This window comes from Dipteris shenzhenensis, chromosome 32 (genome assembly GCF_047967505.1).
Source record: "Dipteris shenzhenensis isolate YYH24624 ecotype China chromosome 32, Dip_SZ_1.0, whole genome shotgun sequence".
Taxonomy (NCBI): domain Eukaryota; kingdom Viridiplantae; phylum Streptophyta; class Polypodiopsida; order Gleicheniales; family Dipteridaceae; genus Dipteris; species Dipteris shenzhenensis.
Window position 1 is genome coordinate 2,158,513 of NC_141627.1, and position 27,896 is coordinate 2,186,408.

A 27,896-nucleotide genomic window follows, 5' to 3' on the forward strand; every position below is an offset into this window, starting at 1 on the left:
CCTCCTATATTTCTTTTCTTCTCTTAGATCCTGCCGTCCTGTGAGCAAATCTGCCATAGTGAACCTAGTGGTATTTTTAGTGACAAAAGAGAAAAAGAACTCTTGAAGCTCTGACAACCATTTTGCAAATCTCCCCCTAGAATTAGGCTTGCGAACTAGATATGCTAATACAGACTGAGAGGTAAGGAAGAAAAATGGCCAAGATAATAAATAGGGGCGAAACTTTCTCACTGAAAATACCAAAGAGAGGGCTTGCTACTCCATTTCTTCATACCTTGTTTCCACCTCTGTAAGCTGTTGGCTGGCATAATAGATGGGTTGCATTCTATCTACCTCTCCTTTTTATAGCAATACAGCACCAACTGAATGCAAAGATACACTTGGATTTTCATAAAAGTCTTGAGACCAATCAGAGGGCTTCAATATTGTGCCCTTACTCATGGCCTCCTTAAGTTGCTAAAAAGACTCTTGTTGCTCCACACCCCATTGGAAAGAAATTCCTTTTCTTGTCAACAAGTTCATGGGATACACTATCTCTGTGAAATCATCACAAAAGCGTTGATAATACTTGCTCTTCCCTGAAATTTCGCGAACACCAGTGACACTCTCAGGACTTGGCAATGCCATGATTTCTTGAATCTTGCCAGGATCCAGTTACAGGCCTTCTTCAGACACAATATGCCCCAACAAGACTACTTTTGTTTGAGCCAAATGACACTTGCTAGGATTTAGACATCCTTTTGCTTCATCAATCCTAGCTAAGGCCATCTTTAACTTCTCCATGTGATCTATGCGCCGAGAATAAATGCAAAAATCATCCAAAAACACCCTTATGAACTTTCCTAAGTAAGGCTCGAGCACTTGACTCATGAACCTTTAAAATGTAGCTGGTGCATTGGTCAACCCAAAAGGCATCACTCTATAAGCAAAAACTCCCAAAGGTGTGACAAATGATGTTTTCTTTTGATCTTTCTCTCGAATACGAATTTGAAAGTACCCAAAGTATCCATCAGATACAGAATACATCTCATGCCTTGCTACTTGGTCTAGTATTTCATCTTGGAATGGCAAAGGAAAATGATCCCTCTTAGTACATGCATTCAAAGGACAAAAGTCCACACAAACCTGCCACTTATTTCCTTTCTTTGGTGTGACAACTACAGGAGATATTCATTCTAAATCATCAACAGGAAAGATGAAACCCGTCTTAAGTAGTTGTGTTACCCCTTTCTTTATTACCTCAGCTTGGATCACCCCCCACCGCCTTAATCATTGCACAACTGGCTTGCTTTCTGGCTTCAACTCAATCTTGTGCTCCATAAAAGAGATTGGTCGAACCTGTGAATAGCTTGTTGCAAAGAGGCATGGAAAATCATCTAACATATCCAAGTACTGGAGCTTCTCACTACCTGATAGAGAATCACCAAGAAGCTCTTCATTGTGTTGGCATCGTTTAGTGTGCTCCACATCCTCCACATGAAGTGTCTCTACAGGATCTTTTTGTACCACCACCTTGTTCCCTCTTGACTCATCCCGATCAGTACCAAGACAAAGACCAAAGGCCACTCCTTCCACCTCACCCTCTGAGCTGGATTCCTCGGAGCTACACCCTGTCTCTTCTTCTTCATAAGTTAAGCCAGAGCTCAAACTCTCTGATGTTGAAGACTCCTCCTTGACAACTTCTTTTTTGTGACTTCTGATGTCGCAGCATACCTTCTTATCATTTCCCTGCAAAATCAATTCTCCAATATCCCACTTTTAAATAGCCTTCACCTTGCGTAGCCAAGGCCTTCCCAAAATCAATGGATAGGCATGTACTTGGTAGGAATCACCTGAAAAGTAGCCGGCACATAAATTTCACATACATCTACTTCTAGATTCTTCACAACTCCCAAGGTCTTAACCCTAGTGTTGTCAGCCAATTTGATGCGATAAGAAGAGGTAGTTCTAGAGTATTTTAAATCAGCATCTATCATGGTCTTCTCACTCATGACATTAATCGATGCACCTCCATCAATGTACACATTAGAAATCACTTGAACATCAATGATCACATCAACCACAGGTACATCATCACCAACATCTATATCTACCTTTTAAACAATAGGAATGGCACTTTTTTTCTTTTTCTTCTTTGACACTCTTGTGCTTACTAGCTTTCCCCATTCCTTCCATAGTTTTGGAGACAAAGCAAGTAATTGACCAAAGATAATATGAGCTTCCTTTTCTTTAAGGTCGGACAACAAGTCATAGCTTCCAATGCCTTGTCCTAAAGGAAAGTCTAACTAGCTAATTCTCCTTCTAGATACCTTCTTTTTATTACTACAGTGTTCCTCTTCCTGATGTTCCTCATCTACTTCTTGCTTGCTTTTTTCTTCTTCTTTTGCTTTACCATGCCCCCGTTTAGCCATCATTACCTCTCTTTCCTCATCCCCTAAAGAAGCTTCTAACAAGGATACTTGTTTTTCTTCTTTCTTTCTCAATCTAGGACACTCGGGGCGATAGTGACCTTTTTTATTACATTCATAGCAAGTGACTCCACTCTTATCTCGAGGCCTATCTTCACTCTTTGGTGCTCTAGGTTGTCGTGCATTAACCCCGTTTAGCCATCATTACGCCGTTTGGCCTATCTTCACGCCCCCGTTTAGCCATCATTACCTCTTTTTCCTCATCCCCTGAAGAAGCTTCTAACAAGGATACTTGTTTTTCTTCTTTCTTTCTCAATCTAGGACACTCGGGGCGATAGTGACCTTTTTTATTACATTCATAGCAAGTGACTCCACTCTTATCTCGAGGCCTATCTTCACTCTTTGGTGCTCTAGGTTGTCGTGCATTAACCAAATGCAATTTCAAATCAGCAAACTCTGCCATCAATTGGCAGATATTATGATCTAACTTAGAGGACTTTGGTACTTGAGGAGTGCCCATTACCTCCACCTTAGAAGTTGAAGCTGTTAAAGACACAATAGAGGATTCGATCTTTAGAGAAGCTTCTTTCTTGGTCGCAATGCGAAGTGCCTCCACGTATGTTGTTGGATCTTTACTCATTACTTTCGAGCGAAGTTGAGGCTCCAAAGCCATAATAAATTTGCTCATCTTTAAGTGCTCCATTTCTATGAGACTTTAAGGGGTCGATGATGCAGATGCCATAGCTCACAAAACTACCCTTTCATACTTTGACCATAAAGTTTCATATCAGATTGCCAACGCAGAGACCATCTCACCCTCTCCTTGATAGAATCGGTCCAACTGCAACATCAAAGCATTTGGCGACTCCACTATCCCAAATCTCTACTTCATTACAGCTACTACTTGGTCCCAGTCCTCCTTGGTAGAGTCCGGTAAGGCCTCATGCCAACTCAAGGCTACACCTTCAAGAAAATCACGCAAAATCTACACCCGATCTTTCATGGACCATCCAGAAAGCCGGCATCCTCGAACAAAATCTTGAAGATAAAACTCTGGATCTTCCCCTTAGATCCCTCGAAACACTGGAATCTTCACCATGATGAAACACAAAAGAAAAACACCAAGATCTAAATAATATTCCAAACAAGATCCCGCAGAGCCTTAGTATACCAAGACTAACTTATTATGCATAACCACTTGTTGAAAACCCTCCACAATGTGATCCTCAATAAAATCTTCAAAAATAAGTGACCAACCAACACAATGAAAACATTATGTATACATGCATTCAAGAATCACCCTTGTCACAATTGGAAGTGCACATAATAGCTTCAAGATATTGTACTCTTCATCATTTGCATATCAAAAGAAGTTGAAAGCATTGAGAATCACCACTCCATTGTTATAGTCAAAAACTACCTAAAGACTCAACTCTTCTTCACACCAAGCTGCCAGTGCATGAAACAATTTCCAATCTATCATTGTGCCTGCTGATGGCGTTGTCGATTCACTAACATATTCAAGAGTGCAAACATAAAGGATATGATCATGATGACCATGCGAATACCTTGAGCATCACCTTCACAATCTTCTAGTTCTCTTAAACGAGCTACAATCTATTCTAACGGAGTTCTTCCAGACATCTTCCTAATCACATCAGAAAACACATGCCTATACTAGGCATAGCATGCAATCAAGTACACCCAAGACCGTTTAGTAAGGTGAGATGAATCCAATACCAAACGTACCTGGCGTCTCCACCAAAAAGATGTGACATGAAGTTCGGGGTAATAAACTTCACGAACCTCTTCACTTCCTATTGCTTTCGAACTAAGTGATAGAGATATTTATCACTAGAAAAATGACATTAAAAAGAAGCTTTTATACCAAGAGACCACACCATACTTTCCTCCCTTAGATGCGAATGAAAATGGTAACATCCCAAGTGATGTTGTACTCAAGCATAGCGAGAAGGAAAGGATCAGCGGAGGTCATAATCTCAGCATGCAAGTCATGCAAGTCTACACCAAAGAGAAGAGCGATATGTTGTTGAAAGAAGATCTTGCGGCTCAACATGACATGAACTAATATATATCGAGGAGTTTGAAGGGGCTTATTGGGTCGGATGGATAGGTTCCAAGGAAACATTGCACCTCCTTCATAGACACCTTTACACTTAGCTCAAAACACTCTCCAAACTGTGATAAGACACAGAGACCCATAACTTTCAGTAGAGACATGATATAAAATATTCAATCACATATTGATATGTGCCTTGAAATGGGCTTCGCTCTAATATAAGTTTTATAAGAAACAGAAAGTGGTCGGAAAGATATGGGCAATTTACCGGACGGGGTAAAAACTGTCTGAAAAAAGAAAAAACAGTCACACACAGAGTCATAGATTTTTTGTCTAAATTTTAAAACAATAATTGAAGAAATAGGATGATTCTCCTTAAAGAGAGCTTTGTGCTGATATAAGTTTTGTCCAAATTAGACGATGAAGCAAAAAGTTATGAGCAAAATACTAACAGGGGGTCAAACTGTCATTAAAAACACCTACTCCTTCTACTGGTGCCGACTTGGGAGAATACTGCCTCCATGCTTAGACTTCATCAACGACCCAAGTCCCATAGAGGTTGCCTAGGAGGGAAGGAAGAGCTCCCTTTGTGGCTTAGAAAATAGATAAACCATGTACGCGCAATGAGCGGCCGAATAGACAATACTTTTGAGCACTTTGGAAGAGAAAACAATGGAAAAAGAAAAGAGACACTCAAGAGAGAGAACCTGAAGTGTCCTTCATTACCAATAGAGTGAGGCTCCACTCAAAATACTATTAACACAAGGGAGAAGAGGAGATTTCATACATACAAGAGGGAGCGGAAGCTCCAAGACTACTCATAGAGAGAGAATGAACTAGAGAGAGATGGACTCAAGAGTCTACATAGAGAATATCTACAAGAGGGAGAGAAGGCTCATGGAAGAGGCTTGAGGAGACTAGAGCTACAGTAACATGAGGCCTAATGGGGGGAAGAGATGATGAATAAGGGAGAGGAGGGCTCCTTTTATAGAGATTTTGTAACCCTCCTTCACCCATTTACAATTGCTGCCTGTAGATTCCTTTCCCCATCAATCACATAAGCCCGTATGTCACCATCCATGTCCTTTTTTGCTACTCTTGCCATGTGTCCCATCAAAAGATGCTCAAGACTCTTAAAATATTCCGAAAGTCAAGAGTCTCCCCACATTGGAGCCCATAGGGACCCTCTCTTTTCCATATGTCCACATTCTCCTTATTCCACATAGGAATTCTAGAAGGACTCCTCTTGACTCCACACTCCTCCACATGCTTGGCATGTGGCCTCTCTTATATTATTGGAACACATGGACATGAGTCCACCTCTTTATATGACTCACTCTTCCTATTTTCTAAAAACCCCATAAGATCCTATACACAAATAACTCTCACCCCATACCAAGGTATTTATCATTCATACACATGGTATTTAGAATGATCTATTCCACTCATCCTCTCAATCCCATACAATATCTTAGAAGATAGAAATAAGTGAGAGCCGCTAGGCTCTCACTTGATACTCAAACTCTCATCAAACATAGAAGAAAACAATACCAATGCCAAATAAAAAATATCAATTTTTGGCGTCACAGTACAAGCCCAGGGTGACTCATTTTAGAGTGTTTAGGTCAGTTACATTTGCTTTGGTACTAGCTGAGCTTCATGATAAGAGCATAAAATGCATCTTTGTGGTGTATAGTATTGAAAGCCAAAGCTTTATGGCTTTATGATCTAGCCACAAGAAAAGTAATCATAAGCAGGGATGGATTGTTTGCTAAGCATGATAGCATGCAGTCCATCAGTGAGGAGTTGCCTCCATATGATGATACACCTCTAGAAGTAATTCAGTTTGAGGATGATGTTGATTTGGGTCAGTCAGCTGACTTGGGTTCTCCAAAGTATGTTCCCTCTACCTCTTAAACTCCAGTAGGATTGCCACATGTTGAGGGGCCTTTTCCCTCGAATGTTTCATATTTGCAACTAGCTCATGGGGACGGACTATAGGAAGAAGAATGGAGATGGATTGTAAACACAAGAAAATAAGAAGTGAACTCCAACTGAATGGTTCAACCAAATGAAGTATAAGTACTTGGTATATATAGTCCAAGTACTAGAACACACTAAGAAACTCCAAAATAAACTAAGTCGTAGTCTATCCTGTTAGATATCAATGCTCTACTCTCGTGTAACTACGCGGGAACCAGCTAACTCTACTTGTAAGCCCCCCCATATGAGGAGAAGGCATTTGAGTAGCTCGATTATCCCGTAGGTCCTGGTTTGGACACCAGATGGGGGCCATGTGTGGCCTGATGGCTGGACGGCTTCAGATAGAGTTGGCACACCACCAACTAGGCTACATGCAAGTGCGGGAAGGCATCCCTTGACTGACCGCACTGAGGGTAGACGGAGCATTTCCTGAGGCAGCCCACTCTCAGGTTGCGGGGCCCGTTTGGAGCCTCAGATGATCCCGGATGGTGGCTATGGGCCGAACGGTGACCATAGGTTAGTTGCTCTATTTTGCGCACCGATTCTATCATATGGTCGGTGGCCTATTTCGGGACCGACCCCTAGTCAACCGTTTTGGGCGGACTGGGTCGGCCACCCAATTGAGCCTAACTGACTACGACTGGTGGCTATATAAGAGCAAGCCTGTGAAGCCCATTTCATCACTGGCTACAGCAACCCTTATTCCTTAGCATTCAGCCTCCATCTTCTACTGTTTCCAGCATGCCATCGAAGCTTCTTTCGCAGGAGCGCACGGCTGGGAGGCAGTGCCACTATTGTATCATTCTATAGTAATCAAATTTTTGATTCTCCATACTATCTTGTTTTCTCTCTTGTGTACGAGATTCGGTTATCTGTTGAGCACAGACGTATTATTTTCTTACATGGTATCAGAGCCTCTGGACTCTAGCAAGAAGATTTGGTAGTGTGTTTCTGTTTGCAAGCAGATTTTGGGAGATGGCCTAGCCCCCAAGACTACGAATCCCACCGTTCGGCGAAAGCCAAAAGTTGGACGGCTCTAACTATCCTCTCTGGAAGTTCAAGATGAAGACCATCCTAAGCGCATATGAGCTTTGGGACACTGCTACTGGGGTGGACGTGAGGCCAGTTCCGAGACCGGATCCAAACCAATGCAGGACAATAGATAGTACCAACTGCGGATGAGATTCTCACATGGACAAGAAGAAATGCAGATGCGCTGTGTTCTATTGTCTGCAATGTTAGTGATTCCGTCATGGCGTTAATTCAACATGTCACCACAGCGGAGGAGGCATGGACGGTCTTGAAAAATCAGTATGAGACCACGAATCAGACGCGGATTCAGAATCTGGAGACTCAACTCGCGAACGAAAAATTGTCTGAGTCTGAAGCGGCAGAGAAGTTCATCACCAGGGTGAAGAATCTACGCGATCAGATGACTGCGATTGGCAACACTATCACCAGCGAGAATCTAGCACAAAGGTGCATACGGATTCTCCCACCAAAGTAAGACGGTCTTGTTACGGCGCTGAATACGCAAAATAGAAATCCGCCCCTCAACTTTGAGGATTTCAGCGCAATGCTTCTGGAGAAGGAGATGCGTCAAAAGACGAGGACTGGAGAAGATTTGGCTTTCTGGACCGGATCAAAGAAAGGTAAGGGTAAGGACTCTAGTAACCCATCTTCTTCTGATGATAAAAAGAGAAAGAAGAAGATCAAGTGCTTCTATTGCAACAAGACAAGGCAAAAGAAGAATGAGTGCCAAAAGAAGATTGCAGATGAGAAGAACAGAGTAAAGAAAGAGTCCAGCAACAGCGCGCAAGCAGTACCAATAGAGCTATTCGTCGCAATTGAGAAGATTTACACGGAGGTAGTTCATATACCTGCAGATGAACCGTGGATCATTGACAGTGGTGCATCACGCCACATGCCCAGTCGGAAGGATTGGTATACCTCTCTACAGCCGGTAGGGAATGACATCATGGTAGCAGTCGGCAATGATGCAAAACGTCCAGCAAAAGGAAAAGATACGATTGCTCTCAAGTCAGATGGAGTTGTAAAACAGTTGTCCGATGTTCTTTATGTGCCAGATATCAAGAGGAACTTGTTGTCCGTTTTTGCGATCACGGATCGAGACCTCAAAGTTCAATTCGATAAGAATGGTGCACAAATTCTGGATCTTCAAGGAAAGGTCGTTGGTAAAGGTACACGGCGCAACAACATTTACGAACTCTCAGCTTTCAGTGCTCGAGCGGATGTGAAGAACACTAAGCTGTGGCATGAGAGGTTTGGTCATCTAAACCTTAGTTCTTTGAAGGAGATGCATAAAAGTGGAATGATTGCAGACCTACCAGAAATTTCAGATCTGCCCGATGTATGTGAAGCTTGCATGATGGGCAAGCAGCATCGGTAGCCCTTTCCTAAAGAGGCGAGCAGAGCAAAGGCTCCTCTAGAGCTCGTTCACACGGACCTCTGCGAAAAGATGGAGACAGAAGCTTTGGGTGGTTTTTTCTACTTCATGACGCTGATCGACGACTACAGTAGAAGGATATGGATATACTTCCTAAAGAAGAAAGACGAGGCTTTCAGTAGGTTCAAGGAATGGCATGTAATGGTCGAGAAAGAATCAGGGAGGAAGGTGAAGAAGCTGAGATCAGACAGAGGTGGAGAGTTCACATCAACTGAATTCGAAAGTTACTGCAAAACTCACGGAATCAAGAGGCAGAAACCCTTGCCACATACATCACAGCAAAATGGAGTAGCAGAACGCAAGATGCGCATCATCTGCGAAATGGGCCGGAGTATGATGAAAGGGAAAGATTTGCCAAAGAGTTTCTGGGCTGAAGCATGTAACACTGCAGTTTACATCCTCAATCGTAGCTACACGAATGCTGTGAACGGGATGACTCCACTGCAAGCCTTTTCTGGTAAGAAACCTTAAGCTGTATATTTCAGAGTTTTTGGATGTGACTGTTTTGTGGATGTCCCTGATGCTACCAGGACCAAATGGGAACCAAAGAGCCGGAAGTGTATTTTCTTGGGCTACAGTGAAGACGCGAAGGCTTACCGTCTCTATAACCCTATTACCGAGAAGATAATTGTAAGTCGCGATGTGGTCTTCTCAGAACAGCCGCATCAATTGGAGGATGCTTCCTTCCCAGATAACCAGGACTAGGATATCCATCTAGTACCGCCACCAACAGCAGACCGAACTCCCCCAACGGTGCTTGGGAGGATTCAAGACAAAGAAGATGAAGAAGAGCCTGCAGAACCACAACGGCAACGGCCATTTCCGAAGTGGATAAAGCAGCTTTTGGACGGCAGAGAACCTCCAGCCATTGAGGAGGAACCATCCGAACACCACCGGTCCAAAAGATTAGAGGTGCAAATAAGGGCGCAGGAACACTTGGTCAACTATGCTTTGATGACAGAAGTGATCCATGCTGATGAACCCAAGTGTCTTGAAGAGGCACACGGCGATGATAGGTGGATGGAGGCTATGCAGTCGGAGTATGGCTCCATAATGAAGAACAACACTTGGGACCTTGTGGATCGACCACCAAAACGCAAGGTAATCGGAACCAAGTGGGTGTACAAGATCAAGTACAAGTCCGACGGCACGTTGGATAAGTACAAGGCTCGGCTCGTGGCAAAAGGATTTGCACAGATACATGGTTTTGATTATCAAGATACTTTTGCTCCCACAGCTCGACTAACCACAATTCGCAGTGTTTTGGCTTTAGCTGCCCAGGGAAGTTGGCCCGTGTTTCAGATGGATGTGAAATCCACCTTTCTGAATGGAGATCTCAAGGAGGAGATATACATGGAACAACCACAGGTTTTGAGATCCCCGATTCAAAAGGTAAAGTCTGCAAACTAAAGAAGGCACTTTACGGGCAGAAACAGGCCCCACGAGCATGGTACCAGCGAGTTGATGCCTACTTTCTGCAAAACGGGTTCAGGAGGAGCCCATCTGATGCAAATTTGTATATCTTTAGAGAAGGAGGCAGGTGTATGATTGTGGTCCTTTATGTGGACGACCTTGTCATAACAGGGAACCATGAAGAGAATATCTCGCAGACGCGAAGCATTTGCTAGGAAGAGAGTTTGAAATGACAATCGGACTGATGCATTTTGGTTTGGGGATTGAAGTTTGGCAAGAGCCAAAACAAGATCTTCATTTCACAGCTGAAGTATGCTGGAGAGATACTGAAGGCATTTGGCATGGCTGAGTGCAAGACAGTTGGTGCCCCTATGGAGGTTGCCGCGAAGCTCTCAAACGAGGATTCATCACCACTGGTGGACGAAGCGAAGTACATAAGACTAGTGGGCAACTTGATTTACATGTGCAACACACGGCCGGACATCAGTTTTGCGACTGGTGTACTAAGCAAGTTTTCCAATAAGCCCCAGGAGAACCATTGGAGGGCAGGGATGCAGGTGCTGAAATACATCAAAGGCACACTTGATTATGGCATCACCTATACCAAGGGCAACATCTTGACCGGATTCTGTGACTCGGGCAGGAGACGTGGACAGTAGGAGATCAATGATAGGGTACTGTTTCTCACTTGGATCTGGAGTTGTGTCATGGGTCAGCAAGAAGCAACCCACAGTTGCTCTTTCTTCTACCGAGGCCGAGTACAAATCTGCATGCTTTGCTTCTTGCGAAGCAGTGTGGTTGAGGAGGATTTTGGGGGACATGGGTGCAGTGCAGAACAAGTCTACACAGTTATCATGTGACAATCAGAGTTGCATGGCAATTGCAAAGAACCCGGTGTTCCACGCTCGCACAAAACACATTGAGATTCAATATCACTTTGTACACGAGCTGGAGAGGTCGACTTAGTGTACTGTCCAACTACAGAGAATGCTGCGGACATCTTCACGAAGGCTCTTGGAAGAGACTTGCTGGAGAGTCATCTTCATCGACTTGGCATTGGGCCGAAAAAGTAAGTTTACTTGCGGGTGGACATTGAGGGGGGGTGTTAGATATCAATGCTCCACTCTCCTGTAACTACGCCCTGTAACTACGCAGGAACTAGCTAACTCTACTTGTAAGCCCCCCCATATGAGGAGAAGACATTTGAGTAGCTCGGTTATCCGGTAGGTCCTGGTTTGGACACCAGATGGGGGCCATGTGTGGCCTGATGGCTGGACGGCTTGAGATAGAGTTGGCACACCGCCAACTAGGCTACCTGCAAGTGCGGGAAGGCATCCCTTGACTGACCGCACTGAGGGTAGACGGAGCATTTCCCGAGGCAGCGTACTCTTGGGTTGCGGGGCCTGTTTGGAGCCTCAGATGATCTCGGATGGCTGTGGGCCGAACGGTGACCACAGGTCAGTTGCTCTGTTTTGCACACCGGTTCTATCGTATGGTCGGTGGCCTATTTCGGGACCGACCCCCAATCGACCGTTTTGGGCGGACTGGGTCGGCCACCCAATTGAGCCTAACTGACTATGACTGGTGGCTATATAAGAGCAAGCCCGTGAAGCCCATTTCACCACTGGCTACAACAACCCTTATTTCTTAGCATTCAGCCTCCGTCTTCTATTGTTTCCAGCACGCCATCGAAGCTTCTTTCACAGGAGCGCACGGCTGGGAGGCAGCGCCATCTATTGTATCAGTTCTATAGTAATCAAATTTTTGATTCTCCATACTATCTTGTTTTCTCTCTTGCGTACGAGATCCTGTTATCTATTGAGCACAGACGTTGTTATTATTTTCTTACAATCCTACACCACCATATCATTGTATATATCTCTACAAAACCTCCCTCAATGATATGGTTGAAGTACTATGGAATGATCTCAGAAGAATCTGAAGTTCCTAAAGTACCATGGTTGCACAAATTCATCCACATGTGGATATAGCAACCTATGGGAGTACAAAAGAAAACGATGTCATTTTACAACCCCCCTTGACATTGTTTGAATGTCTCGTATCCCCAAGCCATGTCCATGTCATGTGAAGAGAGGCGCTAATATGCTTTTAGTGAAGATTTCTACCACATTGTCCTCAGTGGCACAATATGTGAAATCAATGAAGCCATATATGATACAATCCTGCACATAATGATAGTAGCTTTCTATGTGTTTCATGCAAGCATGAAATACAAGATTGTTCCCAATAGCAATGCAACTTTGGCTGTCACAAAGGGTCAGAGTTGTGTCACCATCTTGGGCATGATGCAAGTCATGCAGAAGCTTCCTTAACCACATACATTCCATAGTGGCTAAATTTGCAGCTTTATATTCTGCTTCACTGGAGGGGAGAGACACTTGCTTCTTACTGAACCATGAGATGCATGGTCTTGCTTCTTACTGAGCCCAATGAGAAGCAATAGCCAGAAGTGGACCTCTGATCATCGATGTCTCCCCTGACCAATTTGAGTCGGTGAAGCCACTCAGAGAAATGTCACCATCTGGAGCATAATGCAGCCCACAGGAAAGTGTACCCTGTTCATATCGAAGAACCATTTTCGTTGCATTTCAATGCGTGACTATGTGACAATGCATGAACTCGCTAAGAAGCCCTATGGCATAGGAAATGTCTGCCGTATGGAGCATAAGTAGATCAAACTACCAACCAACTGCCTGTACAATGTGCCACCAAACTTTTCAACTATATCATGCTTACTCAGCTTGATTCCCTTTTCCGATGGAGTGGCCACAAGCTTACAGTTCTCCATCTTAAATTTTTGCAACAACCCCTTCAAATATTTTGTCTGTGACATAGAAATCTCCCCTTGGGTTTGGCAAAATAAAATGCCAAGACAATAGTGTAAGGGATGTATCTTATGATACCATGCATGAAGCGCTTGCTTCAGTCCATACAAGGCTTTTTGAGCTTGCATACCTTGTGCGCTTGTCCCCTAAACAACAAAACCATGGGACTGATGCACATAGACCTCCTCCTTGAGATTCCCATTGAGGAAGGCGGTCTTGACATCCATCTGGTACACAAAGCAACCATAAAACGCAGCAAGAGAGATGACAAAGTGAATGGTAGTCATCTTGGCCACCGGAGCAAAGGTCTCCTCATAATCTATCCCCTCTTCTTGTGCATACCCCTTGGCAACTAAACGGGCTTTGTACTTCTCAAATGTACCATCTGCATGATACTTTATCTTGTAGATCCGTTTGGTGCCAACCACATTCTTGCCAATGGGCACATCAACCAAGTCCCATGTAGCATTCTTTCGAATGGATCTAATCTCAGCTTCCATGGCTTTCTGCCATGCCGGATTGACCTGAGCATCCTCAAAGCACTGAGGCTGAGTTTCAGCTTCCATCACTTGGGTCATGAGAGAAAAAATTCACCTACTTCTTAGCATTCTGGGGGTTGTGGCCCTGGTTCTCCCCAATACAAGTTGATCTTTAGCATCTACAAGTGTCAACATAGCCCACCATCTAGGAGCTGAATTCTCAGTTGTCCCATGGGGATTAACATCTAGAAGTGCATATGGAGTAACATCCTTTGCACGGCGCTAATAATGCTTCCAAATATTGGGTTGTCCCTCCCCATGAGGTAGCTACAAATCTAAAACATTCAATGGAAAAGAACCCTCAACATGTGGCAACCTTGCTAGAGTCTGAGAGAAAGAGGGAACATCAACTGGAGAACCCAAGTCAACTAGCTGACCAAATCAGCATCATCCTCAAACTGAATGATGTCTAAGGTGTATCATCATATGGAGGCAACTCCTCAAACATCCCTGCTTATGATTACTTTCCTTGTAGCTGGATCATAAAGCCTAAAGCCTTGACTTTCACTGCTATACCCCACAAAGATGCATTTAATGCTTGGATCTATTTGCATCTGGAATAAAAGCATATGCAACACTCCCAAATACCCTAAAAAGATTCACCTTGGGCTTGTACCCATAAAATGTCTCAAAAGGCGCCCTGTCAACCAATGCTTTTGTAGGGCATCGATTCTTTTTTTTTTCAAGAAAATTACTTCATTAAGTATGAATGAAAACCGCGAGAGCAAGCTCAAATGCGAGAGTACATCATGCAATGCATGAGGAAAAAACAGCTCAAAGTGAGCTAATAAAGAACCAAGGCGGAGGCTAAAAATGCCATCTCAGGGAACAAGACTCCACTGAATGTCACTCGAAAGCTGGCTCTGGATCATGTCCCTCGAAAAACACCTGTGGGCCAGTAAGAGATAACCAAGCCACTGAACCCCAAGTCATATAGAAAGGTGTTGTATGAAAGATGCTGAAAATCCTAGCAACACCTTTCCAAATCGTCCTCACCTGTCTACACTCCAAAAGGCAATGTTGTACTAACTCAACTGCCATGTGACAATGAGGACAACTAGGGTCCTGAACTGGATCTCCACAGGTTCACTGCAATCCCTCCATGAATAGAAAGCCAAAAGAAAAGAGTGATCTTTCTATTCTTGAGGAATTTCCAAAGCCTACGCCAAAAGTTCTTCCGCACAGCTGCGGAAATCTGAAAACTATCCCAATGTGGCACTCTTGAGGGCCTCCAACCTCTACTGCTGAGCTGAAATCTCCGGGCATTTCTAATTGTATAGCGAAAGAAGGGAAAGCTCTTCTCTCGGTGCCCCTCATTAATCCATTCCCACTCCCTTGGGTCCCACTGCAAGAACCTGATAGGGGAACCACCATACAGCCAGAGTCTCCAAGATCCCAGCGCAAGGAGAATAGGATCAGGGTCAAGATACCACTGTGAATCCCTACCCCACTCCATGAATCCTGCAATCCCAACAGGCTGAAATGCAACCTCCAAAAGAATATCATCAGAAGATCTGATAAGTCTGCCTCCGAACTGAACATCAAAGAAAAGGGTATCCTCATGTGCATCCTACAATGCAATGACCTGTAACAGAATGCCCGTCCTTGAGAACGCTCCCCACGAAAAGGACTCTGTAAGCGGCATGTCATTTGTGTCAATCCACTCTGGCAGAATGGCTGCTTGTATTTGCTGTCCTGAGTGCACTCCCTTTAAGATGGCCAACTGCTTAAAGTCTCTGATCCTCTAGAAGTTTCATAAAGGCCTGCCAAGTGCCTACAGTAGAAGCAGGTCCCCTCTCCCATCTAGACCACTGCATATAATGTGACACTCCGAGTGGCTTGCCATGATGATCCAAAATCGAGACATTCCACATGAGTCGCTGCCTTTGAATCTCTTCAACGCGAAGTGGGTGGAACTCTGCGAAGTGTGTTTTTGAAGCAGCCCCAAGCTTTCAAAATAGCAGCCATGAGAGGGGAAGGGGGGGATTTGAGATGGGCTGAAGTAAAGATCCATCTGCTGCTGTCCAACCAATCTCCCCCATGAGAAGGGGTGCAAGACTAAATGCTGCGTGAGAAAAAATCTTTCCAAGGCTCCTGTCCAGGCATCAATCCACGTACTACAAACTTGTAGAGCAAGGCCATACACTGCAAGCTCGGGTCAATAATATTGAGACCCCCTTCTTCTGTGGGGAGAATGAGGGTCTCCCAAGCCACCCTAGCTACAACATATGAGGTGCCATCTAAACCGCTCCATAGATTATACTATGAATTTCATTACACCAGCCTTTAGGCTTGGAGTCCTGTTCTTCTTCTCTGCAATCAGATTATGCTGAGGTGTGTGTGGCACTATTTTGTGGTGCTTGATGCCATGTTCTTTCAAGGAACCCTCAAATGCATGTGAAGTGTCCTCTCCCCCGTTGTCATAATAAAGTGTTCCAATTCTAGAATTGGTTTGGTTCTCAGCCAATGCTTTGAACTCCTCGAATCAATTGAACACTTCATATTTGCTTTTCATGAGAAAGATCGAATGAACCTAGAGTAATCATCAATAAATGTGACAAGATATTGATACCCTCTATGGGTTGTGACATTCATTGGTCCACAAACATCACTATGCCAGCTCTATGATGTGCATGACGAAACCTGGCATGCCATAGATCACCTGGAGTAGCATAAGAGACAGCCATAGATCACCAAACTATTGCCGGTGATAGAGACCAATTTCTTGTCTTCTATATTCTCATCAATAGCAGCGAGCTTATCTCCAATGGCAATAATCTTTGCAATATGTGCTGAAATAGTCTAACCTTCCTACATAGACAAATCATTAAGCAGGCAATGCTTCTTGCTTCATTCTTGATATTCCACATACTTTTCAATCCATCCCAGGCTGCCTTTAAAGTCTTGCAAGACTTGATAGTAGGCTTAATGTGTGTCTTTACAGACAAAGCAATCAAAGACAAAGCTTGGGCATCCCTATGATCAAACCTCTTTTGATCTTCCGTAGCGGTCACTTGGGTAGTGGCAGTAGAAGCCTGAGTGGTAGCACCAGTAAAGGAAGATGTGCTAGTGCTAGATCCAGCAGGTCTAATCTCATCACCAAGCACGATGTCCCATAATCCCTTTCCAACCAAGATATTCTTGACGACCACAAAGCATAGTTGGGTCCATCCAACTTATCTGCTCAGTCATGGTACCAAGATTCTCATTGAGATACATGATTGCAAGCTCAAGAATAAAAGGAAAATGGACCTGCAAAGAAAAGACAGCAAATGGACAACTGAAAGACCATTGACTGCTATGCAATCACTGCAATGGCATTCACTAACAGTGGCTGCTCTAGAATAGAAGTAAATCTGCGTCAAAAATTCTGCTCAAACCTCAATCCCTTCCAGGATACAAAATATAATCAAGCACTATATTTTTGCCCCAAAAGTAGTCCTCAATCACACCAAACACTGGCTCAAATGTAATGTACTTTTGCCCCAAAAACAGCGTGAATCTCAGCCAAACATTGGCTCACAATGCAATAGCAATATCTTGCTCAACAAGCATCCAAAAGTGCATACACCTTCAGCCAACACTGGGCCTCAAAATGCACAACACCTACGCAAGACACCTGTGCAATGCCAATTGCAAGACACCTGTGCAATGCACTTTGCAGGACCCTTGTTCAATACAATTTGCAAAATCTGGAGCTGAAGGTACGGGCTGGTACAGGAGATGAGGCAAAGAGGTGAAGCAGGTACACACGTCCGGGGAGCAGCTGTAGGAGGCCCTGGTACTAAAAAAAGTCCGAAAAATGCTGAAAACAGCTTTAAATCGAATTCTGAAAAGTTCTACAGGTTCTTGGGGCGATGGCGTGCACCTGTCTGTACAGGTCCATGCACTTGTATGGACATCCGTACAGCATTCGTACAGTTGTACCAAAATGGCTAATCGAATGCGAAACAGTCTTTTATGTGTGCAGGGAGCTCAAAAACTTTAGAAAACGTCGAAATCAGACCTCAGAAACTTGAAACAGCGGATGGACTGTTTTGGGTGGCTATGGGTGAACTAAAGAGTAGCCCACCAGCAAGAGGAGCAATAGAAGTGCGACGAGCACGCGGGAATGCAGGGAGCAAGCAAAAGGGCTAGAATGACTAGCTATGATACCACATGTAGGTACTATTGGAGTTGCAAGAAGGATTGAGCAAGTGAAGCAAAAGAGAGAGTGTTTATTCAAGAGAGACAGGCCCAATATATAGGCTCCAGTTACATCTAGTAGTGACATCACATGTGAGCTTAGTAGAGCATCTAGATCCACAAATCTCTCAATCAGTTCCATTATTCTCTCAATCACACACCACACACCTAGATTCACTCAATCACACCTACTGACACCTATCCAGGCACACCATGTGTTCACACACTCACAACCTTAGACCTTAGGACTCTAGATCCCATTACATCAATTTGTCCTTCATTCCCCCCCACAAATTGATGACCTCAACCCTAGCAGTAGTCCATGGGAAACTTCATGGCTTGCCCACCTCTAGTGGCAACACACATGATCCACAACCTGGTACTCACTCTAGTTGCATCAGCAATAGACTCATTTGGGCATCCTCATCCCAACATGATCTCACTCTGACTTTGTTGGTTTACAATTGGGAGATAGACAATGACTATGCATGGGAATACCCTTAGATCCAACAAGGTAACACATAAGACTAACAATCATTTGAGGGGGACATCCCAAGGCAGAGAACCCTTATTGACCACACACACAAAAACATTCTAAGTGGAAGATGTGGAGAAATACCCCCCTTTGATGACATATCTTGTCCTTTTCCTCCTCCTCTTCCAAGCTACCATAGTGTGAGGTTCATTGTCATTAGAGAGGTCCTTGGTGTAGCCAATCTTGTAACTCCTTTTCTCTTTGTCCTTCTCTACACTCTTTAATGTATCTTGTCCATATTCTGCAATACAAGATCCTTGTAGTCCTTCACCTTCTTTGAGTGTCCGAGCCTTAAAAACATTTTGTGAATCATATGGACTGAAGAGGGTCTTACCACTTGTCATGCAAGGGCAATGTCTACTCTTGTACAAGAGGTGGTCATGATTGTATGGCAAGGTATAGTCAACCAAATGCAAGTACATTTCATACATCATGAAAGATACTGAAACCATAACTAAGGCATCTTTAAAATAAGAATCATAATGGTTGTAGTTGAAACCTTTGTTCCAATCATATCCATTGGAAATCATCATGCAAGTCATGATATATTCTTCCTTCATGAAAGCTCTTGTCATAGTCAACCCACACTAGTCAACTAGTCAACTAGTCAACAAGATAGTATGACTTGAAATCCACTTCAAAGTATCATAAACTCAATATAAAAGATGAAAAATGCATTCAAAAAACTTCAAAGAGCATTATCACAACTGAAAAAGCAATCTCTGAATCTCTGATTTGTACTTTAACTCCTCAAGCATCACCTTAGCATTTAGTGTAGCATCAACCTTCAAAAATAGTCTAGAAATGCTTGTAGAAAACAGAGGAACCTTGGAGGGTTTCTACCTCACTCCACAAAGAATCAAGTGGAGGGCATTTGCTGCACAATCAAAGGTACTTGGAAGTGAAGACTCAGTGCAAGTCTTAGACCAAATGAAGCTTCACATCTCCAAGGGCAGCAACATCTTCTCCACCTCCAAAAACATGTCTTCTTTAAAACCCGACTGGTTTTTCCTTAGTTTCTCCTCATTCCCTTGACCATTTGCTCTCAAAATTCACCAGCAGGTAGCCCATAGGGTCCCCTAAGTGCACCTTAGACCGTTTTTGAAATGGTGGCTCCAGCAAGCTGTATCATAAGAAATGGCGCAGGATAGGGCAAGTGTAAGCACGGGCTGTAGAAAGATAATTTCTAGAAACCCTCTGGAGTGGAAGTGCATCTATATGAGGGAAATCTATGGCTGAAAGGGTTTGGACAATGGTTGCCTACATTGGGAGAACAAGCACTTGGAGGTCTCAAGGAGAGTGAACTAAGGCTCTGATACCACATGGCACTCAAGGAGGTCTCAAGGAGAGTGAACTAAGGCTCTGATACCACATGTTGGAGTTGCAAGAAGGATTGAGCAAGTGAAGCAAAAGAGAGAGTGTTTATTCAAGAGAGACAGGCCCAATATATAGGCTCCAGTTACATCCAGTAGTGACATCACATGTGAGCTCAGTAGAGCATCTAGATCCACAAATCTCTCAATCAGTTCCATGATTCTCTCAATCACACACCACACACCTAGATTCACTCAATCACACCTACTGACACCTATCCAAGCACACCATGTGTTCACACACTCACAACCTTAGACCTTAGGACTCTAGATCCCATTACATCAATTTGTCCTTCAGGTACAAGAATGGAATGGATTGTGAACACAAGTGAACTCCAACTGAAATGTTCAACCAAATAAAGTACAAGTACTAGTCCAAGTACTAAACACACTAAAAAACTCCAAAATACACTAAGTCCTATCTATCCTACACCACTATCTCATTGTATATATCCCTACAAGGACATCCCAATATTTGGAAGCATTATCAGCGCCATTCAAAGGATGTTATTCCAGATGCACTTCTAGATGCTATTCCCAGCGGGACAGCTAAGAATTCAGTTCCTAGATGGGCTAGGTTGACACTTGTAGATGCTAAAGATCAGCCTGTATTGGGCAAAACCAGGGCCAATACTCAAAATGCTAAGAAGTAGTTGAATTTTTTCTCTCATGACCCAAGTGATGGAAGCCAAAATTGAGCCTCGGCACTTTCAGGATGCTCAGGGCAATCCGACATGGCAAAAAGCCATGGAAGCTGAGATTAGATCCATTCAGAAGAATGCTACATGGGACTTGGTTGATGTGCCCGTTGGCAAGAATGTGGTTGGCACCAAACGAATCTACAAGATAAAGTATCATGCAGATGGTTGAGAAGTACAAAGCCCGTTTAGTTGCCAAGGGGTATGCACAAGAAGAGGGGATAGATTATGAGGAGACCTTTGCTCCGGTGGCCAAGATGACTACCATTCACTCTGTCATCTCTCTTGCTGCGTTTTATAGTTGGTCTGTGTACCAGATGGAAGTCAAGACCCCACCTTCCTCAATGGGAATCTCAAGGAGGAAGTCTATGTGCATCAGCCCCATGGTTTTGTTATTTAGGGACAAGAGCACAAGGTATGCAAGCTCAAGAAATCATTGTATGGACTGAAGCAAGCACCTCGTGCATGGTATCATAAGATACATCAATTCTTGCTATCCCAGGACTTTGTCAACACTCATAAAGAGCCAAATTTATATGTTTTGCAATAAAAATCAGCTTTGGTCGTGCTTGTGCTTTATGTCGATGACATCATACTCACTAGAAATAATTTACAGCAAATTGCATTAGTGCAGCCCGTCTTGTGTCAAACTTTTGATGTGATGGATTTGGGCCTCTTACACTATTGTCTTGGCATTTTATTTTGCCAAACCCAAGGGGGGATTTCTATGTCACAAACAAAATATTCGAAGGGGTTGTTGGAGAAATTTAAGATGGAGAACTGTAACCCTGTGGCCACTCCATCGGAAAAGGGAATCAAGCTAAGTAAGCATGATACAGCTGAAAGTTTGATGGCACATTGTACAAGCAGTTAGTTGGCAGTTTGATCTACTTATGCTCCACATGGCAGACATTGCCTATGCCACAGGGCTACTTAACCATTTCATGCATTGTCTCATAGTCATGCATTGGAATGCAACGAAAAGGGTTTTTAGATACTTATACTACATACTTAGAAAAGCAAAAACCCAAACTCTGGAACAAAACAACATGCCCCAATAGTCTCTCGAGGAAATTGAGCCTTCTCTTGATGCTTGTTGTGATGTTGATGAACTTGCCATTCTAATCTACCTAAAGAAAAATTTAGACACTCCTATACATGCTTGCACTTTCCTATGGGCTGCATTATGCTCCAGATGGTAACATTTCTCTGAGTGGCATCGATGATCGCAGGTCCACTTCTGGCTATTGCTTCTCATTGGGCTCAGTGTGTATCTGATGGCTCAGTAAGAAGCAAGACCGCATGTCTCTTCCCTCCAGTGAAGCAGAATACAAAGCTGCAAATTTAGCCACTATGGAATGTATGTCGTTAAGGAAGCTTCTGCATGATTTGCATCATGCTCAAGATGGTGACGCAACTCTGACCCTCTGTGAAAGCTAGAGTTGCATTGCTATTGGGAACAATCATGTATTTCATGCTCGCATGAAACACATAGAAAACTACTATCATTATGTGTGGGATTGTATCACAGATGGCTTCATTGATCTCACATATTATTCCACTAAGGACAATGTGTTAGATATCTTCACTAAAAGCCTATTAGCGCCTCTCTTCACACGACATCGACATAGCTTGGGGATACTAGACATTCAAACGATGTTGGGAGATTGTAAAATGACATCGTTTTCTTTTGTACTCCCATAGATTGCTATATCCAAATGTAGATGAATTTGTGCAACCATGGTACTTTAGGTACTTTAGGTACTTCTGAGATCATTTCAGAGTACTTCAGCCATTTTATTGTAGGGGGATTTGTAGAGATATATACAATGATATGTGGTGTAGGATAGACTAGGACTTCGTCTATTTTAGAATTTTGGTGTGTTCTAGTACTTTGACTATATATGGCAAGTACTTTGATAGTGGGTAGAATGAACAGAGAGGAATTGGTCACAGTGAAAGATATGGATTTCCTATATGGATGGAAATCAATGGAATAATGGCAAATTGTTCCAGTGGACTATAAGCTGTGATGAATTGAAGGGTGTACTTCATTTGGTTGAACATTTCAGTTGGAGTTTACTTATGTTCACCTATTGGTCTCTTGTGTTCACAATCCTTCTCCATTATTGTTGCTTCACCACTCCTATGGAAGATGACACCTTGTTAATAAGAAAACAAAGAACTGCATCCCAAAAATAGATGGCATAAACTCTCTCTCTCTCAAATCAGCCAGTGGAGAGAAGGAGTTCCTTTGAGTGGAACATAGCACCGAGGGGTCTTCTCGGGTGACTTATGCCACCAAGAGGATGGTTTTACTCAGGGAGTGACTGGCTCTCTTTTTTTTTTCAGGGTCCACCTTAGGGTTGAGGTGGCACTTTTAGCCTCAACCTCGGTGCTCTTCTATCTCTCTTTGAGGAGCACTTTTTTTGCCCACTTGCGGTGTTTTGTTTCTCAAGAATTGCATGGTGTATTTCTACCATCATCTTTGCTCTTGGGGCTCCTTTCTTACTTACTAGAAGTCCTTTCAATGAAAAGAAAAAGGGAGAGTACAAGGGATTCTTATTTCAAGACAAGATCTAAGAGAACACAAGTTCTTAGATAGTTCGACAAGTTGAAAGGTCTTTAAGTGTGGATTGTGGAGGAACTCATAGAAACTCAGCTAAAGAACAAAGTGAAGGTGCATGGTGGAAAGGAAGAGAGAGAGAGGGTAGGGTAGGGAGAGAAATAATAATACTCAAAGAGAGACATAATAAAATGGAAATGAAATAGCAAGAGCAATGAACAAAATGAAAGTACTCACATGTAGACCAAAGAGCTTGTAGGCTTGATACTTGATTTATTTGACACTGGACAAGTACAGCTTTTATATAGAGCACACACACACATATGAACACCAATGATATGGGATAACTCCCAATGTGACACGTGGCACCCATAGGACACACTAGGCTAGAACTCACACTAAAACACACCAAGCTAACTCATCTTGACTCCATTTCCTAACAACCCCCCATGGAGGAAAGGTGAGTGTTTATTGGAATGGAACCAAGAACATGACAATGACGGTCATCATCAAACTGTGCAATGACGGAGACATGGCTCCCATGCTAACTCAAAGGCAAGTGAGCATGGCTCAGAGGCTAGTGAGCTTGGTATAGAATCAGAGGCTCACCTAGCATGGCTCACAGGTTCATCATGCATGTATGCATGACCAACTCAGAGGTCTAGAAGACCAATGCACCAACATCCTAGAACTCACATGCCATGCTTGATAAATAGACTTATCAAATCCAATATATGGCTCCCAAAGTACATCCCTCTCTTGGCTCCAGGGACTAATGAGGGACATGGAGCCACACACAAGAAAATAAACAAATAAATATATCATTTTAGTAGGACTATCCAAGGCAGAGTACCTTTATTGACTCAACACACATGATTTATTGCATTCGTTTTTGGAGACATCCCAAGGTAGAGTACCGAATAGAACATGCTTAGAAAATATATGGATCATCATCTCCATCGTCCTCTGGAGGTAAAGAGAGATGTCAGATTTTAGCAGTAAGAGCATGAACTTGTGTCGGAGGGTGGTCATCTCCATCATCACTCGTGGCGGCTGCAACCCAAGTGGTATGGTCCTTAGTTTGTTGTTTGACAAGCTTCTAGTAGCATCTGTCCTCCCGATGACCAAGCTTGTTACAAAAGGTGAACTTGAGAGGCTTGAATGGCTTTGTCTTTCCATGTGCATAGGCCTGGGTTTCCATCTGCTGCTGCTGGTGGAGGCAAGAGCCTCTGTAGTATTTAAAGAAGAGATCGGAGATTCTTTGTTCTAGCGATCTTTTTCGAGAAGAAGCGTCACCATATCATCAAAGGTGGTCGTGGGACAGGCCTAAGTATTTCAAGAGTATGCTCAAAACGAGTGACTCCTTCCATACTCTTCATGAGAGCAACCATTTTGTCCTCGTCATCCAGGGAACACTTCAGGTTGGAAAGTCGTTGCACAAGAGATTGCATTTTTTCTAAATGTGCACTCAAGATATCACTATCATCCATTTTCAATTTATAAAATTACAACTCAAGAAAACCTTGGAGTTTATGAATTTGTTACCAAAATGATCCTAGAGACATGCCCATATCGCCTTAGCCATTGATTGAAGTCGGTGTGATGAATCAAAGGATCATCAAGACATAGCAATAGCTTTTGAGTTGTGTTGCTTCTATGTCTTGAGTTGTTGAGGATCCATTGTAGGAGCGTCATCCTCAATAGCATCCCATACATCTTCTTTCATGAGAAGCAACTAAACCTTAGTTTGCCAAGTAGGGAATCCTTCCCCCTTGAACTTCTCCATGAGCAATGAGTTTGAAGAGAGAGAACTCATTGTGCACCTCAGGAAATGGCAACTTCAGTCTTCAGCACTTTAGGAGCAGGAGAAGAGATGAAACTGAAGGGTAGAACTGAAGGTAGAAGAGGCGGAGGAAAGAGATGTCATCATTCGGGAGATGGAGCAGCAATGTGTGGGCAAAATCAAGATAGCTCAGCTCACATGGAGAAGAAGAGGCAATGAGTAGCAATGGCACACATAATGACGCCAATGGCTCGCATAATGACGCCAAGGGTTGATGTAGCAGCACCTCTCTTCAAGTACATCATTTCTTCAAAAACGGGCTCCAAATGCGATCGTTATTAGGGCAACCAATAGTAAAAACATCTCCACAATAGTAAGCAATTATTTCCTTCACACAAACGCCCCCAAAACATAAAAAGCGAGCTGTTTTTTAGCAAAAGTGGGCTGGCTTTTAGCAAAAAACGAGCTGTCTTTTTTCTCTACAAAGACGTCCACTAATGCCCACAAGAATGGTGACCAAGTGCTCCTTTGTGGGTAGAAAACCAAGCTCCATAGCTTCTGAATGTGAGGCTAAGGTAAGAGAAGAGAACAAGATAGGGAGAAAGGAGTGGAAGGGAGATCAATCATGGAGGCGGGGCTTCCCTCATCCTCTAGATTGAGCATGGAGAAGGGAAAGGTAGGAAAGGAGGCTCTGATAATGTTGGAATATGAAGCCAAAGTGAGTCTAAAATGAGTGTTCTAGGTGGTGTAGGTGTGGTTTTATGGTCTAGTGAGTCCTAGACATGCCACGTGTCATATTGGGAGGTATCCCATAGACATTGTGACTTTATAGTCTAGTGGCACACTATATAGTGTTGTACTTGTCTCTAGTCGTTACACATCGATCAACATCAAGCTCTTTTGGTATCATGTGAGTACTTGTCCATTGCTTTCATTTTTTTTCCATTTCATTTCCATTATGCTTGTTATCTTTTCTTTCCATTCCTAGACTTAGCTTGCTTCTCTCCCCACCACTATGATCTTTCATGTGGTATCAGAGCCATGTTCCTAGCCCTGCTCTCTCTTTCCCTTTCCCTTCCAAGAGGTTGAGGCGAGGGAGGCCAATGAAGCTACTCTGCCTCCTCCTCCTTGGAAGGCTACCCTCTTCTCTCCTTCCTTAAGCTCTCTTCTCCACGCCATGATCTGCCACCTCTATTTCGGTTCTTCATGAGCTGAAGCAAGTCTGGAACTTCTTCATGGCAGACAAAAGTAGAAGGACAGCAGCTCCAAGAGAATGATGGACAGAATACAGGCACCAACTTGCAGGCAACAACTCCAAGAGAATGTCGGGTAGAAGGAGCAAATGGTGGGTTGGAGCAGAGGTCAATGATGAAGAGGATGGAAAGCTCCACGTTGAGCTGGCTGCATCATGCTTGGACTGTCAAATCATTGAGCTCCAAAACAAAATCCGCGCGCAGAAACAAATTTCGTCACTTCTTGCAAGGGCTATAACTTTTCACAAAAAACTCGGATTGCACTGATGAAAATACAAAACTTGTAGTACTCAAGGTCCTCTACAACTTTGCTGAAGATACAAAGCCGTGATTCTGCTTCTAGATCCGGATAGAAGCGTCACATCATCCGTAGGTCACAGAAAGATGTAGCTCAAGGAAGGAGAAGAGAGGTGATCTTTCCATAGTTACACTTGCATTTCTACTCTTTTCCAGCCATGGAGTCTTCCAAATCAACTACCATTTCCTTCGAGAAGTTTAATGGTAATAACTTCCCTACATGGCAAACAAAGATGCGCCTTGTACTTACGAAAGATAGAGTGTGGAATGTTGTGCGTGGCAAGGAGAAAAAGCCACAATCAGATGAATTGCACACTGGGAGAATCTAAATGACAAAGCTCTTTCTCTCATTGGTTTGGGGTTGGATGATGACGTTATTCATCATTTTGATTTTGACTCCACTACTCACGACTTATGGGCTAAGTTTGAAGAATTGTTTGGCAACAAAATCATCAATTCAAAGGTATTCCTCAGACAGGAATTCTTCAAGCTGCAAATGAAGCATGAAGACTCCCTTCTTGCTCACTTGAACCATATGGAATCCCTTTTCACTCAGCTTGCTAGTCTGAAGGCCCCTGTAGGGGAAGATGATCTAGTTGATGTGCTCCTCTCGAGCATTGAGGAAAATTCTAAGTACTGGGAGATCATACCAGCATTGCGTGTGACACAAATGGGTTATCATGAGATGGTTGCTATGCTTATTGATCATGATAGACTATATGCAGACACTTCGGACTCCACTATACTGTACTCCAAGGGCAAAGGCAAAGGCAAATTCAAGCCTTTCAATGCAATCACTGTGGGAAGCTTGGTCATCGCTGCTTCTAGAAGCTTGCCAACCAACAACACAAGGATCATGTCAACTTAGTTGGGGCTGTAACAAGTGAAGACGAAGAAGTCGACACCGACTCATGCTCTTACTGCCAACATCAGAGATCTCTCTCTCTATTCAGAGTTTTATGTACCTGATGATCTGGACTTCTATTTTTATTATTCCTACAGCTTGATGTATTTTGGGATTCTCTGCCCTGGGTAGTCCCCCTAAAATGATATGTATTGAGTGTTTGGTTTTCATTGAGTCTAAAGGTCCTCTGCCTTGGATAGTCCTCCTAAAAAGATATATTGGTTTTCCTATTTTCATGTGTGGCTTCCTAACATGTCTTGTTGTGAAGCCAAGGAGGGATGTACTGTGGGAGCCATACGTATTGGCTTTGATAGGTCTCGTTAGCAGGCCTGGACGAGTTCCAGGATGGTGGTGTACTCCTAGACCTATGATCTGGTCATGTAGCCATGCTATAACATGAGCCTCTGAGCATGTTGAGTCTCAAGCCATGAGAGTGCTTGGATCAATTGAACATGCTCAAACTTTAGCCTCTGAGTTACATAGGGTGCACACTTTGATGACCATCATTGTCATGTTCTGTTCTTGGTTCCATTCCAGTAGTCTCTCACCTTACCTTCATGGGGGGG

At 43.4% G+C, this 27,896-nt stretch overlaps 1 protein-coding gene across 1 annotated transcript in view; it reads right to left on the reverse strand.

Moving 5' to 3' along the window:
- LOC147880170 (uncharacterized) overlaps positions 1-27,896 on the reverse strand; it is a 368,868-nt gene that overhangs the window by 10,305 nt on the left and 330,667 nt on the right. The gene's annotated exons all lie outside the window — the stretch shown is intronic.